This window comes from Cynocephalus volans, chromosome 3, assembly GCF_027409185.1.
Source record: "Cynocephalus volans isolate mCynVol1 chromosome 3, mCynVol1.pri, whole genome shotgun sequence".
NCBI lineage: Eukaryota > Metazoa > Chordata > Mammalia > Dermoptera > Cynocephalidae > Cynocephalus > Cynocephalus volans.
The window spans coordinates 108,558,203-108,575,484 of NC_084462.1; positions in this window are offsets into that span (position 1 = coordinate 108,558,203).

Consider the following 17,282-nt stretch of genomic DNA (forward strand, 5'->3'; position numbering starts at 1 on the left):
GTGCTTAAGCTAGACCAAAAGGAGATAATTAAGAGAGAAAATCTTTGATTCTAGATGCTATAGCACCCACAAGGGAGAAAACAAAGAGGATTTGAGGGCACTGGATAGTTTAAACTTCAAAAGAGGAAGTTCAGTTCATCATCTGGGATGTGGGGAGAGAACAAACCAGGTTAAATGGCTCATTTCACATGGTATTTCCATGCCAGGAAAGGAGATAAAATCCCTTGTCAAAGAAGAAAGAGGAACAGGCAACGAGGGGCATCAAGAGGTAGAGAAAAGGCTTAAAACAACTGTGCGCTCCTGCCCCCCAACACGCACAACCAGCCCAGCAACATCCACTGAGCCTCTGCAGGAAGCACCCCAGGCTCTCCCAAGCTGGGACGGTGGGGAGCCGAGGGCCTTGGCCATGCCCCACCTCAACACCCACAGCCAGCCCAGTGACATCCACCGAGCCGCAGCAAGAAGGGCCCTGGGTTCCCGAGCTGGGGTGGTGGGGGGTGAGGGCTTTTGCCAAACACCCCTGACATCTGCACCCAGCCCGGCAATGACCAAGCCACCGCTGGAGCCCCCTGGTCTCCCCTGTGGGAATGAGGCAGTGCCACAGGCCTCAATCCCACCCCTCCTCCTTCCTCCTTCTTCCATCCCATTTCCTTCTCCCTCCTTCTCCTTCCAACTGCTCTTCAACAACATCATAGAATGTAAAAAATATATATCAATAAAATTTAATTTAATTTAGTTTTACAAAAATAAAAAACAAATTTCATGTGCTGATCCCTTGACCTATGGGGGAAAAAAAAGGAATCCATTTAAAGTTGTTTCTTCCAGGAGTCCCTCCCATGTAGTTCAATAGTCCCTTGTTCTATACTTAACACAATTTAAACTAATTTCATATTTAATGGTTTATTTCCACCAATAAATTCTAGGTTTTAATGAGAAGAGAAGAAAAAAACAACAACTGTGGACAGGAAACCACACACATAGGGAACACCTAGACAAAGTAGTTACTCAGTGGAGGTTGAATAAATTAACAAGACATGGAAAAAATAACTGTCAAGTGACAGGGAGAGCCCAATTCATCAGATAATAAAAATTTCTCAGAATTTTTGGAACTTTCTGCAGTACCACCCTAGTGTTGAGAGTAGACCGAGAGAACCAAAAGATAGAAGGAGGGATAAATCTCTGCCTTTGATGTGACCTGGGGGCTTTCCCCAATGGCCCTAGAGGAAAAGTAGGAGCTCCAGGGTACACAGGCCTTTTTTTGTAAGGATAGCCTCAATATTGAGGTGGACTTTGAAACACAGGCTGGGCAAGAATATAAGTGTAGCCAGAAAACAAATCTTGATATGAGCTTTATTTGTCAATACTTTATCATAAACTCATCATTGCATCTTCAAATTTGTGATTTTTTAAAATTTTGCTGCCTTTTCTTTGTAATACCTTTCTCAACCATCTGCTCTTGGCTCCCCGTACCACTCACCCAGAGAATTCAAGCAGTCTTACGGTTCCCATGGTCACATCAGTGATGTTGATGACAAAAATATTTTCAGATCCCATCTCTCCCACAAACTCTCGTGCCATATTTCCATCTATGTACAAGATCTCTCTACTTGTGCAGCCCACTGTCATTGCAAATTCAATATATCTAAAACCAAAATAAACACCTTTCCAAAAAAAACACAACCATACCAGTTATTTGGACGGAGAGAACTGAATATAAAGGATTGTTAAGGAGATATAAGGTTGTTAACCAGGTAACTGAAAGGGTAAAAAGAAAACTCTGAAGGAACACCGAGGTCACAATTACAAAAAGCAGCTACCACTCCTAAGGCTAAGGGAACAAAAGGAAGAGACTAGGGTTATTAGAACTTTGAAGCTTGAAAAGGGGACCCACAGGACTGAAATTCAGATATCTGAGGAGGGAGCACCAGCCAGCTGGTGCTGATGTCTGTCTCTGAACGGGTATAACTAGACTGGTTCTGCAAGTGTTGGAAAAATCGAAAACTGGATGCAGCTACTGCTACAAGAAGCACTGCTGGGGTGAGCGAGCACTGCTCAGATGCTGCTCACAAGAAATGCAATTAGATAGGAAGCACACACCGAACAAACAAGAGGGAGCAGTTTACGCCTCCCTCCTCCAGCCTTCCAGCCTCCCTCTAGCACCCCTTATTGGCGGAGTTGAACAGAGAGCCAGAGGGTGAAGCAGAAAAGCAGTTCGTAGACTACCAGTCCCCAGTATCACAAAGCAGTTGGGTTTGGAGCCAAGAGATAAAAACTTCAAAACTGACAAAGCTTCTAAACTATGTTAATTAGGGTCCAGCCAGGAAACAAAAACCACCCTAAGTCTTTCAGAAGGATTTTACTACAAGAAATTGGTACGTGGGTAATAGAAGAGCTAAGAAGCTGTATTAGTCCATTTCCATTGCTTATAACAAAATACTTGGAACTGGGTAATTTATAAAGAAAATGAAATTTTATTGCTTACAGTTTCTGAGACTAGGAAGTCCAAAGTCCATCACTGACCCAGGGGTCTCACATTGCAAGATGGTGGAAGCAGAAAGAGCAAGAGAGAGAAAGACAGACTCTCCTCTCCTTTTAAAGCCCTCAGAACCACACCACTGACCACCATTTTTAATCCATTCACCACTGCATGGTCCTACAATCCAACCACCTCTTCAAGGCTCCACCTTTCAATTACCATAATGGCATTTCCACCCTCTTAACAGTCACAGTGGGGGCTAAGTTTCTAATACATAAAACTTGGAGGGCCAGCCCGTGGCACACTCGGGAGAGTGTGGTGCTGATAACACCAAGGCCACGGGTTCGGATCCCTATATAGGGATGGCCGGTTAGCTCACTGGCTGAGCGTGGTGCTGACAACACCAAGTCAAGGGTTAAGATCCCCTTACCGGTCATCTTTTTTTAAAATTAAAAAAAAAAAAAAAAAAAAAAAAAACTTGGGAGACACAATTCAGCCTCAGAGAGTTTGGGGGGACATAATTCAATCCACTACAGAAACCAAATGGGGCACAGTGAAGCAATCTGGGAACTGGCAACAGCAGCATCTGCCACCACCCCCTAGACTGGAGGGACAATGAGTGTCAGTGGTGTTACTAGAACTCAGAATCTAAGGGCATCTAGAGCACAGTAGAATCATGGCAAGGTCCACATGGAGGGAGCTAGGATCATGGAGAGAAAGGCTGTCAGGCCAAGGAGGAGGAGATGTAGTTGCTAGGAATAATACAGGAAGCAGAAAAAGCAGGGAAGAAATACCCTAGATTCTCTCTCTTCCCTCTACACTCTTCTGCCAGTGATTTTCATTGCCAGAACTTATCCAGAAGCCAGAAGGCAAGAGAATCTTGAAAATACAATTCCAAGTGATACAAGATAGCACAGGTAAGAGCAGAAAAGCATCTGAGAGCAACCAAGCAAATGACTAGTTCACTAATTTATCCATTCATGTCAGTGGCACCTTCATTTTCCTGACTTCCCAGATCAGAACCCCTAATATCTTTAGTTTTCTCACTTCCAGGCTGTCCAGTTAGCTGGTTAGAGACTGGCCTTGTAACACCAAGGTCAAGAGTTCGGTTTCCTATACTGGCCAGCAACCAACAAAAAAACGAAAAGATCAACTTCAGATCAGTCACCTGGTCTGCAGTGTTTTTTCTCTAAAATATCTCCAGTATCTCTCCCTTTCCATCACACTGACCCGGCTTCATTCAGGCCCTCCTCACTGCAGATATGACTCAGTGTCGTGTTCTCTTCCTCACTGGTCTTGAACCTCCAGTTTCTGTTTTCTGCTTGTAACAGCCTGAACAGAACTGTCTCCATTTTGTTAAACCTTTGAATTTAAAAGACTTGTTCTCTCCTGTAAACCAAACCACATAGCCTGCCGCTAATTGCCAGAACACAATGACTCTTGCTTTCAAATTGTATACAAATAATTAAAGAAAAATTATTAACACAGATGGCCATTCTTTACTAGCTTACTAGCCTGATCTTATTTGAGAATAACAGGAGCTGAACCCATGGACAATGAAGAATGATGCTGATCAACTCCGACCCAGGAATTGCCCTGATGACTATCTGAAACACTCAAGCATTATGTCTGAACATCCCCACTTAGTCACCATGAATCATCTTTCCACCACAGACCCCATAAAATCCTTTGACAAACCCAGGAGAGGCAGAGATGGTCTTTGTGACATAAGTCCACCATTGCCCCAAGCTGTCAGCCTCCTGATTAAAGGCTACCTTTCCTTACACCAACACTTGTCTCTAAAATTATTGGCTACTGAGTGGCAAGCAAACAGACCTTTGGGGTCTTGGTAACATATTGCCCCTTCTATATGGTCTATTCCAGGGGTTAGCTAACTGTGGCCAATGAGCCAAATCTAGCCTGCCACCTATTCTTGTACATAAAATGTTATTGGAACACTGCCATGCTCATCCATTTATACATTGTCTATTGCTGGCTTTCACATTGCAATGACAGAATTCAGTGATTGCAAGAGAGACCACGTGGCCCAAATTATTTATTCTCTAGCCCTTTACTGATAAAGTTTGCTGACCCCTGGAATGGAATAGACTCTATTCAATTCTGTTACCAGACTAATCTTCCTAAAATACCCTTCCTTGTGTGATTTTCCTGACTTCAAATTATTCCTGATGTCTACACAATAAAACCCAAAGTCCACAGCTTGTCATGATTTAAGATTTTCCCAAACTTGGTGATATATTAGATTAATGTTTAAATCAGTGATTTAGTGAGATACTGAACATAACCTAGCACGATGCCCAACACACAGTGAGCAATCAATAATTAAGGTATCATTGCTGTTATTTCACTACTCTCCTACTGAAATTCTCCATATATCTGTCTACTCCAGTCAGACTTGCCCCCTTTTTTGTTTCTGTATTACCAGTGATATACCAATCACTTTTTCAAATAGTGTATAGGCTGAATTGTGTCTCCCCGAAATTCATATGTTGAAGTCCTAACCCGACTACCTCAGAACGAAACTGTATTTGGAGATAAGGTCTTTAAAGAGATGATTATGTTAAAATGAGGTGGGATTTTGTTTTGTTTTAATTTTTAGGGTGAGTCCTAATCCAATATGAGTGGTATCTTTATAAAAAGCAGAAATTTGGACACACAGGGAGGCATCATAAACATGTGCAGACAGAAGGACACAGCGAGAAGGTAGCCATCTGCAAGCCAAGGAGAGAGTCCTCAGAAGAAACCAAGCCTACTGATATGTTGATCATGGACGTCTAGCCTCCAGAAGTGTGAGAAAATAAATACTTGTTGTTTAAACAACCCAGTAAGTGGTATTTTGTTACGGAAACTCTAGCAAACTAATAGAAATAGTATCTAGGAGTATTAAACAAAATATATCATTGCATTAGGCCATTTTCTGCTGCTTATAACAGAATACCTAAAACTGGGTAACTGGTAAGAAAACAAAATTTATTTCTTACAGTTTTGGAATCTTGGAAGTCCAAGGTCCAGGGGCACAAATGGTGATGGTCTTCTTCTTGATGGAGACTCTACAGAGTTAACAACCTTATATCTACTTAACAATTCTTTATATTCAATTCTCTTTGTCCAAATGACTGGTATGGTTTCTGTCTCCTGACTGGTACTGGCATAAGAACAGATGCTTGGGTCAATGGAACAGAATAGACAACCCAGAAATCAACCCACATACTTACAGTCAACTAACCTTCAACAAAGGCATCAAGAACATACAAGATCTCTCTATTTGTATAGCTCGCTGTACAATGTGCAACCTGCCATACACATTGTACAACATACATACATTGGGGAAAAGACTGTCTTTTCAATAATTAAACTGGACATGGGAACTATAAGACTGCTTGATGTGACCATGGGAACTGGACATGCGTATGTAAATGAATGAACCTAGACCTGTACCCTCTTAGCTTATACCAAAATCAACTCACATGGCAAGGTCAGCAAGAGAGCTTTCATGTGCTCTCCTTCTAAAGCCACCACTCCACACCCATGATAATCCATTAACCCATTAATGGGTAATTCCCTCACAACTTAATCACCTCCTAAAGGCCCCAACTTTCAACACCATCACAATGGGAATTAAAAGATTGCCTGATTAAGCATAAACAGCATTCTGCATAGGGAGAAATCATCCATGCATAATAAAAGATGACAAAATTGCATATCGATATTTAATATAGAGATGATATAATAAACAGTGAAATGCAAACTCAGTGTATCTCCAAATAAACAGTGCATTTTTGCTTTATTAATCATTCTGCCTGGAATGCCAAAGGATTTTCTTTTCTCTTTTTCTTTCTCTGCATCTATTAACAAAGGCTAAGATTAAAAATGGTCTTCTCCATGAAGCCATCCCTAATGTATTCTTAGTTAGCAATAATCTCTCTCCTCAGAACTGCCAAAAGACTTCATTTGTATCTCTTGCTAGGTGAAAAAGTATAGTAATTATCCGAAGGATTAACTTTTTAAAATTCACTCAAAATACATGGATAACCAAGGCAAATATACTATTTTGACAGGGCAATGACCTCTATAAACTTTTTTTCACTTAAAAGTAATATTTATTGATGTATAACTTACATAAAATATGCTCAATTAAGTGGCAGTTCACTGAGTTTTGATAAATGTATTCACCTATGCAACCATCACCATAATCAAAATATAGATTATTTTTATCATCACAAAATGTTCCCTCGTGTCCCTCCACAGTCAATTCTACCCACACCCATGCACCCACAGCTCCAGGCAATCACTGATCTGCTTTCTGTCACCATAGATTAATTGCATAGCTCTAGAACTTCATATGAATGAAATTGGACTATATATTCTTTTGTGTCTGGATTCTTTCAGTTAGCATAGCATTTTGAGATTCATTCATGCTGTTGTGTATATTAGTAGTCCATTCCTTTCTCTTTTTTTTAATAAGTAAAACCAATATTGTTACTAAAGTTCTTTTCACATGTCCAAAGCAAACATAATTCCAACGAAAAAATTTACATATGGTGAAATTAGAAGTATCCTAGCATGACAAAAATATATAAATACATACACCCATAATCACTGCTGCCTCCATAAACCTTTTTACTTCTTGCCTTTCTTACATATCTTCTTCCACTTCTTAAGAGGATTGTTTTTTATTGAAACATAATTGATTGTACATATCTGTGGGATAAAAAGTTGAATATCAATACCTGTGTGTAATATGTGATGCTCAAATCAGGATAATTAGTATATTCAACATTATACCATGTAATCGTTTTCCATGGCCCTTTACCAATTCCTCTCTTACCTCCCCCACCCACTTCCCACCTCTGGTAACCTCAGTTGTGTTCTCTCTTTTTGAAAGTTCAACATATTAGTGTGATTGCTATATTTTTGTATTTATTTCTTTAATTTTTTTAGCTGCCACTTATGAGTGAGGACATGTGGTATTTCTCTTTCTGCACCTGGCTTATTTCACTTAACATTATTTTCTCTAGGGTCATCCATGTTGCTGCAAATGGCAGTGTTTCATTCTTTTTTACAGCAGAGTAGTATTCCATGGTGTAAATATAGCACATTTTCCTTACCCAGTCATCTCACGATGGACATTTAGGTTGGTCCCAACTCTTGGCTATTGTAAATAGAGCTATGATAAACATGGGAGTGCAGGTATCCCTTCAACATGATGATTTCCATTCCTTTGGGTACATACCCAGTAGTGGAATTGCTGCATTATATGGCAGTTCTATCTGTAGTTGCTTGAGGAAACTCCATACCGTTTTCTATAATGGCTGCACCAATTACAGTCCCACTGACAGTGTAGGAGGGTTTCCTTTTCTCTGCATCCTCACCAGCATTTGTTATTCTCTTTTTGATAATAGCCGGTTTAACTGAGATGAGATGAGATCTCAATGTGTTTTTGATTTGCATTTTCCTGATGCTGAGTGACGTTGAGTGTTTTTTCAGATGTCTGTTGGCCATTTGTATACTTCCTTTGAGAAACGCCTATTTAACTCCTTTGCCCGTTTTTTAATCTGGTTACTTGATTTTTTAATGTTAACTTGTTTGAGTTTCTTGTATATTCTGTACGTTGGTCCTTTCTCAGATGCATAGGTTGCAAATATTTTCTCCCACTCTGCAGGCTGTCTTTTCACTCTGTTGATTGTTTCTTTTGATGTGCAGAAGCTTTTTATTTTGATATAATCCCATTTATTTATTTTTCCTTTTGTTGCCTATGCTTTTGGGGCCATCCTTATAAAGTCTTTACCCACTCCTACTTCCTTATATATAAGTCTTTAATCAATTTTGAGTTGATTTTTGGTATATGGTGAGAGGCACAAGTCTAGTTTCATTCACCTACATATGCATATCCAGTTTATTTATTGAAGAGATAGTCTTTTCCCCAATGTATGCTCTTGATGCCTTTGTTGAAGATTAGTTGGCTATAAGTATGTGGGTTGATTTCTGGGTTGTCTATTCTGTTCCATTGATCCAAGTGTCTGTTCTTATGCCAGTACTGTGCTGCTTTGGTTACTACAGCTTTGTAGTATAGTTTGTTGTCAGGTAGTGTTGTGCCTCAGGCTTTTTTTTTTTTTTCCCTCAGGATTGCTTTGGCTATTGGGGGCCTTTGTTGTTACATATGAATGTTAGGATTGTTTCTTCTATTTCTGTGAAGAATTTCATTGGTATTTTGACAGGGATTGCATTGACTCTGTAGATTGCTTTGTGTAGTATGGACATTTTCACAATGTTAATTCTTCCAATCCAAGGGCATGGAATGTCTTTCCATCTTTTTGTGTCCTCTTTAATTTCTTTCAACAGTGATTTGTAATCTTTGTTGTAGAGATCTTTCACCTCCTTTGTTAAAATGATTCCTAGGTATTTGATTTTTTTGGTGACTATTGTAAATGGGCAAGCTTTCTTGGGGGTTTTTGTTTTGTTTTTTGTTTGTTTGTTCTTTCTGTGCTAGCTTTCTTGATTTTTTTTTTCTGCTAGCTCATTGTTGGAAAATAAAAACATTACTGATTTTTGCATGTTGGTTTTGTATTCTGCAACTTTACTGAAATTGTTTATCAGCTCTAAGAGTTTTTTGGTAGAGTCTAGGTTTTTCTGTATATAAAATCATGTTATCTGCAAACAGGGACAATTTGACTTCATCCTTTCCAATCTGGATGCCCTTTATTTCTTTCTCTTGCTTGATTGTTCTGGCTACTACTTCCAACACTATCTTAAATAGGAGTCGTGAAAGTGGGCATCTTGTCTTAATCCCATTCTTAAGGAAAAAGCTGAATTTCTCCATTCAGGATGATATTGGTGGTGGGTTCACCATATATGGCTTTTATTGTGTTGAGATACTTTCCTTCTATACCTAATTTACTGACAGTCTTTATCATGAAAAGATGTTGAATTTTGTCAAATGCTTTTTCTACATCTATTGAGGTAATCATATGGATTTGTCCTTGATTTTGTTAATGTGGTGTATCACATTTATTGACTTCTGTATGATGAACAATCCTTGCATCCCTGGGATGAATCCCTCTTGATCGTGGTGTATAATTTTTTTGATGTGCTGCTGTATTCTATTTGCTAATATTTTATTGAGGATTTTTGCATCTATGTTCATCAAAGATATTTGCCGATTGTTTCCCTTTTTGTTGTTTCTTTGTCTGGTTTTGGTATCAGGGTGATGCTGGCCTCATAGAATGCCTTTGGGAGAACAGCATCTGTTTCAATTCTTGGAATAGTCTGAAGAAAACTGGTATTAATTCCTCTGTAAATGTTTGGTAGAATTCATCAGTAAAGCCATCCTGTCCTGGGCTTTTCATTGTTGGGAGATTTCTGATTACTGCTTCAATCTCTTTGCTTGTTGGTTTTTGAGGTTTTCTGTAACTTCTTGGTTCAGTCTTGGTAGCTTGTATGTGTCCAGAAATTCATCCATTTCCTCCAGTTTTTCAAATGTGTTGATGTATAGTTGCTTATAATAGTATTTAATGATTATTTGTATTTCTATGGTATTGGTCATAATGTCTCCTTTTTTATTTCTAATTTTTGTTATTTGGGTCTTCTCTATTCTGTTTTTAGTTAGCCTATCTAATGACTTGTCTATTTTGTTCACCTTCTCAAAAAACAACTTTTTCTTTCATTGATCTTTTGTATCTTTTTTTTTTTTTTAAGATGACCGGTAAGGGGATCTTAACCTTTGACTTGGTGTTGTCAGCATCACGCTCACCCAGTGAGCTAACTAGCCATCCCTACATGGAATCTGAACCCGCGGCCTTGGTGTTATCAGCACAACACTCTCCCGAGTGAGCCACAGGCCAGCCCAATCTTTTGTATCATTTTTGTGTTTCTATTTCATTTAGTTCTGCTCTGATCTTAATTATTTCTTTCCATCTACTAATTTTGGGATTGGATTGTTCTTGTTTTTCTAGTTCTTTGAGGTGTAGGTTATTTATTGAGGTTATTTATTGAGGTTATTTATTTGAAATCTTTCTATTCTTTTCATGAAAGTGTTTATTCCAATAAACTTCCCTCTTAGTTCTGCTTTTGCAGTATCCCACATGTTTTGGTATGAAGGGTCTTTCTTTTCATTAGTTCTGAGAAATTTTTGATTTCCTTTTACTTTCTTCTTGGGCCCATATGTCATTCAGGAGCATGTTGTTTAATTTCCACTTGTTCATCTAGTTTCCAGAGTTTCACTTGTTACAGATTTCTAGTTTTAATCTGTTGTGGTCTGAAAAGATACTTGAAATAATTTCAATTTTTAAAAATTTGTTCAGACTTGGTTTGTGACCTAACCTGTGGTCTATCTTGGAGCATGTTCCATGGGCCTTATGAGAAGAATGTATATTCTGTGGTTGTTGGATGAAATCTGCCAGGTCTGATTGGTCTAAAGTGTGGTTTACATCCTGTGTTTCTCTGTTGATTTATTGCCTTAATGATCTGTGCAATGTTGAAAGAGGGGTGTTCAGGTCCCCAACTATTATCGTATTTGGGCCTATCCCTTTCCTTAGGTGTAATAGTGTTTGCGTTACATATCTGGGTGCTCCAATGCTGGTGCATATGTATTTATGGTTGTCATGTCTTCTTGCTGGATAGTTCCCTTTATCATTATATGGTGATTTGTCTTTGGACTTCTTTGTCTCTTTTTATAGTCATTGGTTTAAAGTCTATTTAATCTGATATAAGAATAGCTACTCCTGCTCATTTTTTATTTCCATTTGCATGGCATATCTTTTTCCAACCCTTCACTCTTAGCCTGTGTGTGTCTTTACAGGTGAGGTGAATCTCTTGTAGACAACACATAGTTGGGTCTAGCTTTTTAATCCAATCAGTCAGTCTGTGTCTTTTGAGTGGGCAATTTAATCCATTTACATTTAGGTTTGGTACTGAAAGGTATTGTCTTACTCCTACCATTTTATCAATTTTCATTTGGATGTTTTGAATATCTTTTGTTTCTTTCTTACCCTTTCATTGTTTGTCTTTGATGTTTGTTGGGTTTTTCAGGTGGTAAGATACAGTTTGTCTCTTTGTTTACCTTTTTGTTCTACCAGTGGGTTTTGTTCTTTCTTGTGTGTTCATGGTAGTAATTATTGTTTTTTGGATTCCAGATGCAGGACTCCCTAGTGGATTTCTTGTAGAGCTTGTTGGTGGTGAACTCCCATAGTTGTTGCTTGTCAGGGAATACACTATTTCTCCTTCATTTCTGAAGGACAGCTTTGCTGGGTGTAGTATTCTTGGCTGGCAGATTTTTTCTTTTAGTACTTTGAACATATCATTCCATTTTCTTCTGGCCTGTAGGGTTTCTGTTGAGAATTCTGCCGTTAGTCTGATAGGGACTCACTTATAGGTGATTTGACACTTTCCTCTTGCTGCTTTTAGGATTCTCCTCATCTTTGAGTTTTGCCAGTTTGACTATAATGTGTCTTGCAGAGGACCTTTTTGGACTGAATCTGTTTGGGGATATTTGAGCCTCCTGAATCTGAAGATCAGTGTCTCTCCCTATACCTAGGAATTTCGCTATTATTTCATTAAATATGCTCTCAATTCTTTTTCCTTTCTCCTCCCCTTGTGGAACACCCGTGACTTAGATCTTTGTGTGCTTAAAGTTGTCTGCTCTCTCTCTCTCTCTTAGATTTTCTTCAGTTTTTTAAAATTCTTTTTGCTTTTTTTTTTTTGTCTGCCTGAGTTATTTTGAAGACTGTCTTCAAAATTAGAAACTCGGGCCGAGCCCGTGGCGCACTCGGTAGCGTGCTGCGCTAGCAGCGCGGCGACGCTCCCGCCGCGGGTTCGGATCCTATATAGGAATGGCCGATGCACTCACTGGCTGAGTGCCCGTCACGAAAAAGACAAAAAAAAAAAAAAAAAAAAAAAAAAATTAGAAACTCTTGGATTGAGCCCGTGGCGCACTCGGTAGCGTGCTGCGCTAGCAGCGCGGCGACGCTCCCGCCGCGGGTTAGGATCCTATATAAGAATGACCGGTGCACTCCCTGGCTGAGCGCCGGTCACGGAAAAAAAAAAAAAAAAAATTAGAAACTCTTTCTTCTGCTTGCTCTCAGTTGTGTTTTTTATTTCATCAAATGACTCCTTCAGTTCCATGAGTTCTGCTACATTCTTTTTTAAAGTATTAATCTCTTTGTAAATTTCCTCCTTCATATCTTGGATAGTTTTGCTCAATTCATTGTGTCATCTAACTGTGTCTTCTTGTATCTCACTGAGTTTCCTTGAGACTTTTACTCAGAATTCCTTTTCAGTCATTTTAAAACCTTCCCTGCTCTGTGAGGTCTGGTACTTGAGAGTTATTGTATTCCTTTGATGGATCTATATTTTCTTGTTTTTTCATATTTCTAGTATCTCTACATTGATGTCTAGTCATCTGGTAGAGCAGTTGCTTCTTCTATTAGTCTCCTTTTTGGGACTCCGCTGGTGACCCTCCTTGTGTCAATGCAGTCAAATAGTTAGCAGTCCACCTACACAGTGGTAGTGGCTGCTTTGGCTTCTGCTGTGGTAGCAGGCTGCCGTTGCAGTGGTGGTGGCTGTGGCAATGACTTTGATAGGTTGCCCATATGGCAGCAGCTCTGGTGGGCTGCCTGTGTGGCAGCAGTGGCTCCAACAGTGGCAGGCTCCTCTTGCAACAATGGTGGCTGCCTAGCAGCACTGGTTGTGACAGCAACTTCAGCCATGGTGGTTGCAGCAGCCACCCACATGGCTGCAGTGTCCACAGTACTGGCCCATTCAGCTACAGTGTCCACAGTCACAGTGGGGTTATCTCACAGAAGCAGAAGCAGCAGCTGCTGCTGCAACTGCCTCCCTCAAATCTGTGGTGTCTACAGAGACAGTGGGGTTACCTCGTGAGGGTGGCAGTGGTGCCAACAGCTGTAACTGCCTCTCTCACGTCTGTGGTGTCCTTGGCAGCTGCAGGGTTAACTCATGGTGGTGGCAATGGCTGCGGTGATTGCAGCCACCTCGCTCATGTCTGTGGAGTCTGCAGCTGCAATGACAGGCCACCCACAGGACTGCTGCTCTGCAGAGAGCTGCTCTATGATGGGCGATGGTTCTGCAACTGGCGAATAGCTGCAGTGACTGCAGCGGCAGTGGCAGTGGGTCTGTTTTGTTTTTCTGTTGGAGGAACATGCCCTGGGCACCTCTAGTCTGCCACCTTCCCCCTTAATAGGATTCTGACACTCATCGAGATGAGTGGTTCCTCCTGTTAAAAGCACTGATGTCACTGAAATGCATGAGGGAATGAAATTGTGAGCTCATGACATTTGCTCATGTTCACCATCCTTTAACTTACTAACACTTAAATGCATCATCATGCTCTCCTCATAGTCAGTCTTGTGTTGAGCTTCCTGACTCTGGCAAATAACATCACAATTTCCTCCAGAGCATCTGAGTACTGCTCCTTGAGTTCACGATTGACAGAGCTACTCAATGCTTATCTCTTGATTCATTCCAGATGCTTCTTCTCCCACTCGGCTTCTGTTTCATCATAATGTACTGGAACCAAGCATGGTGAAAAATATTTCTTAGATAATCCTATAGATTTGTTCTCTAAAGTCTCAGACTGACCATCCTCTGCTTATCTTCCTCCTCATCCTCAGAGCTCAACTTGCTCATCATGTTGCTTTCTATTGCTGAGTACTATTCCATTGCACAAATATACTGGAATTTCTCCATTCACACACTTATAAACATGTGGGTTATTTCCAGTTTGATGTTACGAATATAGCTTCTGTGAAGAGCTGTACACTCACGTACAAGTCTTTTTGTGGACATATGTTTTCATTTCTGTTGAATGAACATCTAGGAGCAGAATTTCTTGATAGCATAGTTAATTGATTTAATTTTACTGGCAACTGCCAAGTGATTGTGCCATTTTGCATTTCTACAAGCAATTTATGTTCTAGTTGGTTCACATACTCATCAATACTTGGTATTGTCAGCCAATTAATTTCAGCAATTCTAGTAGATGTGTAGATGTATATTGCTGTGGTTTTATTTTCCAACTCCCTGATGACTAATAATTTTGAGCATCCTTTCACGTGTTTTTTGGCCGTTCCTTCTGGTATCTTCTTTAGTGAAATTCCTATTCAAAATATTTTCCCATTTTCATTGGGTTGTTTTGCTTCTAATTATAGAGTTGTAAGAAGAGTCCTTTATATATTCTAGGTACAAATCCTTTGTCAAATACATGTGTTAAAATTATTTGTCTCCCAATTTGTAAGACTCTGGTATGCCTTTTAGTTTTTCTAATGGTATCTTTCAAACACAGGAGGGTTTTTAATTTTGATAAATTATCAAATTTTTATTTTATGATTAGAGTACTTTGTGTCCTGCCTAGGATATCTTTGTTCACTACTGAAGTCTTCTTTTGTGCTTTCTTCTAGAAAACTTATAGTTTTAGCTTTTAAGCTTAAGTCTGTCACCCATTTCAAGTTAATTTTTATATATGGCACAAACTAAGGGTTGGGGTTCAAACATTTTTATAGGGATATCCAGTTACTCCAGCATCATTTGTTGAAAAGACTTTCCTTTTCCTTTTAAATTACTTTGGCAGTCTTATTGAAATAAATAGGTCATATATGTATGAATTTATTTCTGAATACTTTATTCTGTTCCTTTGATCTAAATGTCTATTCTTATGCCAATACCACACTGCCTTGATTATCATTTCTTTATAGGAAGTCTTGAAATCAGGTGCTGTAAGTCCTCCAACTTTGTCCTTTTTCAAAAAACACTTTGGGACTGGCTGGTTAGCTCAATTGGTTGGAGTGCCATGTTCTAACATCAAGGATTTTGATTCCCCTACCAGCCAGGTGCCAAAAAAAAAAAAAAAAAAAGCATTTTGGCTATTCTAGTTCTTTTACATTTTCATATAAAAATATTGATTACTTGTCAATTTCTGCAAAAATTCTAGGATTAAACTGACTTTCCTGTAAATCAGTTTGGAAAAAAATGACATCTGAACAATATTGAATCTTACAATCCATCAACATGGTGTATCACTCCATTTAATTAAGCCTTTTTTCTTTTCTTTTCTTTTCTTTTACAACTCTTTGGTAGTCCCTTGTCTGCCCTTGTGGAGGTTCACCCTATTCGTGCACAGCTTAGTATTCAACTAGAGACTCAAGAGGACACCATGCAGATTTCTGTAGCTTTTTCTTTACCTAGCTCCCTCATCTCTAGTACACTAAGCCATAGACTCTAGCAACCCTAGCTTCCCCAAACTGTGATCTCTGTCTTCTCAACCCAGAAAGACCACTATGCTGTGCTTTGTTTCCCCCTCCTTCTGCCATGGTCAAGAAAGTGCCTCTAGGAAGGAAGCTGGAGCAATCATGGTGCTAATCTTGCTTGTTTCCTTTCTCTGAAGGATCATAGTCCTTCACCGTCTATCATGAAATGTCTCAAAAGGTTGTTTCACATATTTTGTCAGGTTTTTTAGTTATTCAGGAGTTCTAGGCTAAAAAAAGAAGTCTATTTACATGCATTCATAAGCTTTTTTGATATTTATATTTAGGCTGTGGTTTTAAAATATCAAGCACTGGTGATTTTCAGGTTATTTATTCTAAAATATAAATGAGACTGAAAAATATATCAGATAGAAGTAGTTCTAAGATCAATTGTGGCAATTGTTGCACAACTCTGAATACACTAAAAACTATTGTACACTTTAAATGGGTGAACTGCGTGGTACATGAATTATATATTTTTTAAAAACTGTTGATTATATTTGAACCCTTACAAAGCCTCTCAAAGTACAGAGTGCTTTCTGAACAACAAAGTACAGTATGGGAAAGATACAATAGCCTGAAATAATCTCAATCTCTGCTAGTTTGGGAGGGTTATCAATATGTGACAAAAATGGTAAAAATAGAAAGCAAAGAAATATAATACAGATTTAGTAATAATTAGCAATATGACCTAACAGACATATACGCTGGATGCTACTTTAACAGCCTTTTTATAAATTACTTTAAAAAATCAACACAGAGGTAATAACAAATACATAGTTACAGGTAATAACAAATACATAGTTAACAAATACATAGTTACAGAGGTAATAACAAATACATAGTTACAAATACTATGTAACAAGCTGAACAGAAGTGACTCCACTTTGCTAAACTTCTAAGTTATAAAGTTTTATTTCTTACTCTTGTAACTTCAACAGCATAGCTTACAGCTGGACATTATAATGATTCTTGTTCATATGATTGCTAGAACATAATGACTTTTGCTGACACTGTACACAGAGTAATTATAGAAGAAATTATTAACCCAGATGGCCATTCTTTACTAGCTTACTAACTAGAGCTTTTTGAGGTTAACAGCAACTGAATCCGTAACTTGACTTCGTGAAGGATGGTCACCATGAATCAGCTCCCACCCAAGAAATTCTCTGATGTTTATCTGCAATTTTATGATTATGCCTGCACATCCCTGCTTAGGTCACCACGAATCAGCTCCCTACCATTTGTGCCTACAAAACCCTTTGGCAAGTCTGGGGAAAATGGAGATAGTCTTTGGGACATGAGCCTATTTCCCCAGGCTGCTGGCTTCCTGATTAAAGTCTACCTTTCCTTACACCAACATTTGTCCCTCAATTATTGGCTATTGAGTGGCAAGTAAATAAACCTTTGGGGTTTCAGTAACAACTATCCTATGGGTAGACTTATTTTGGTGGCACCAAATGAACCATGCAGTAATTTTTTCCTTGGAGAAGGGGAACTTCATCTTATATATCTTTAGGAATGCTTTCAGC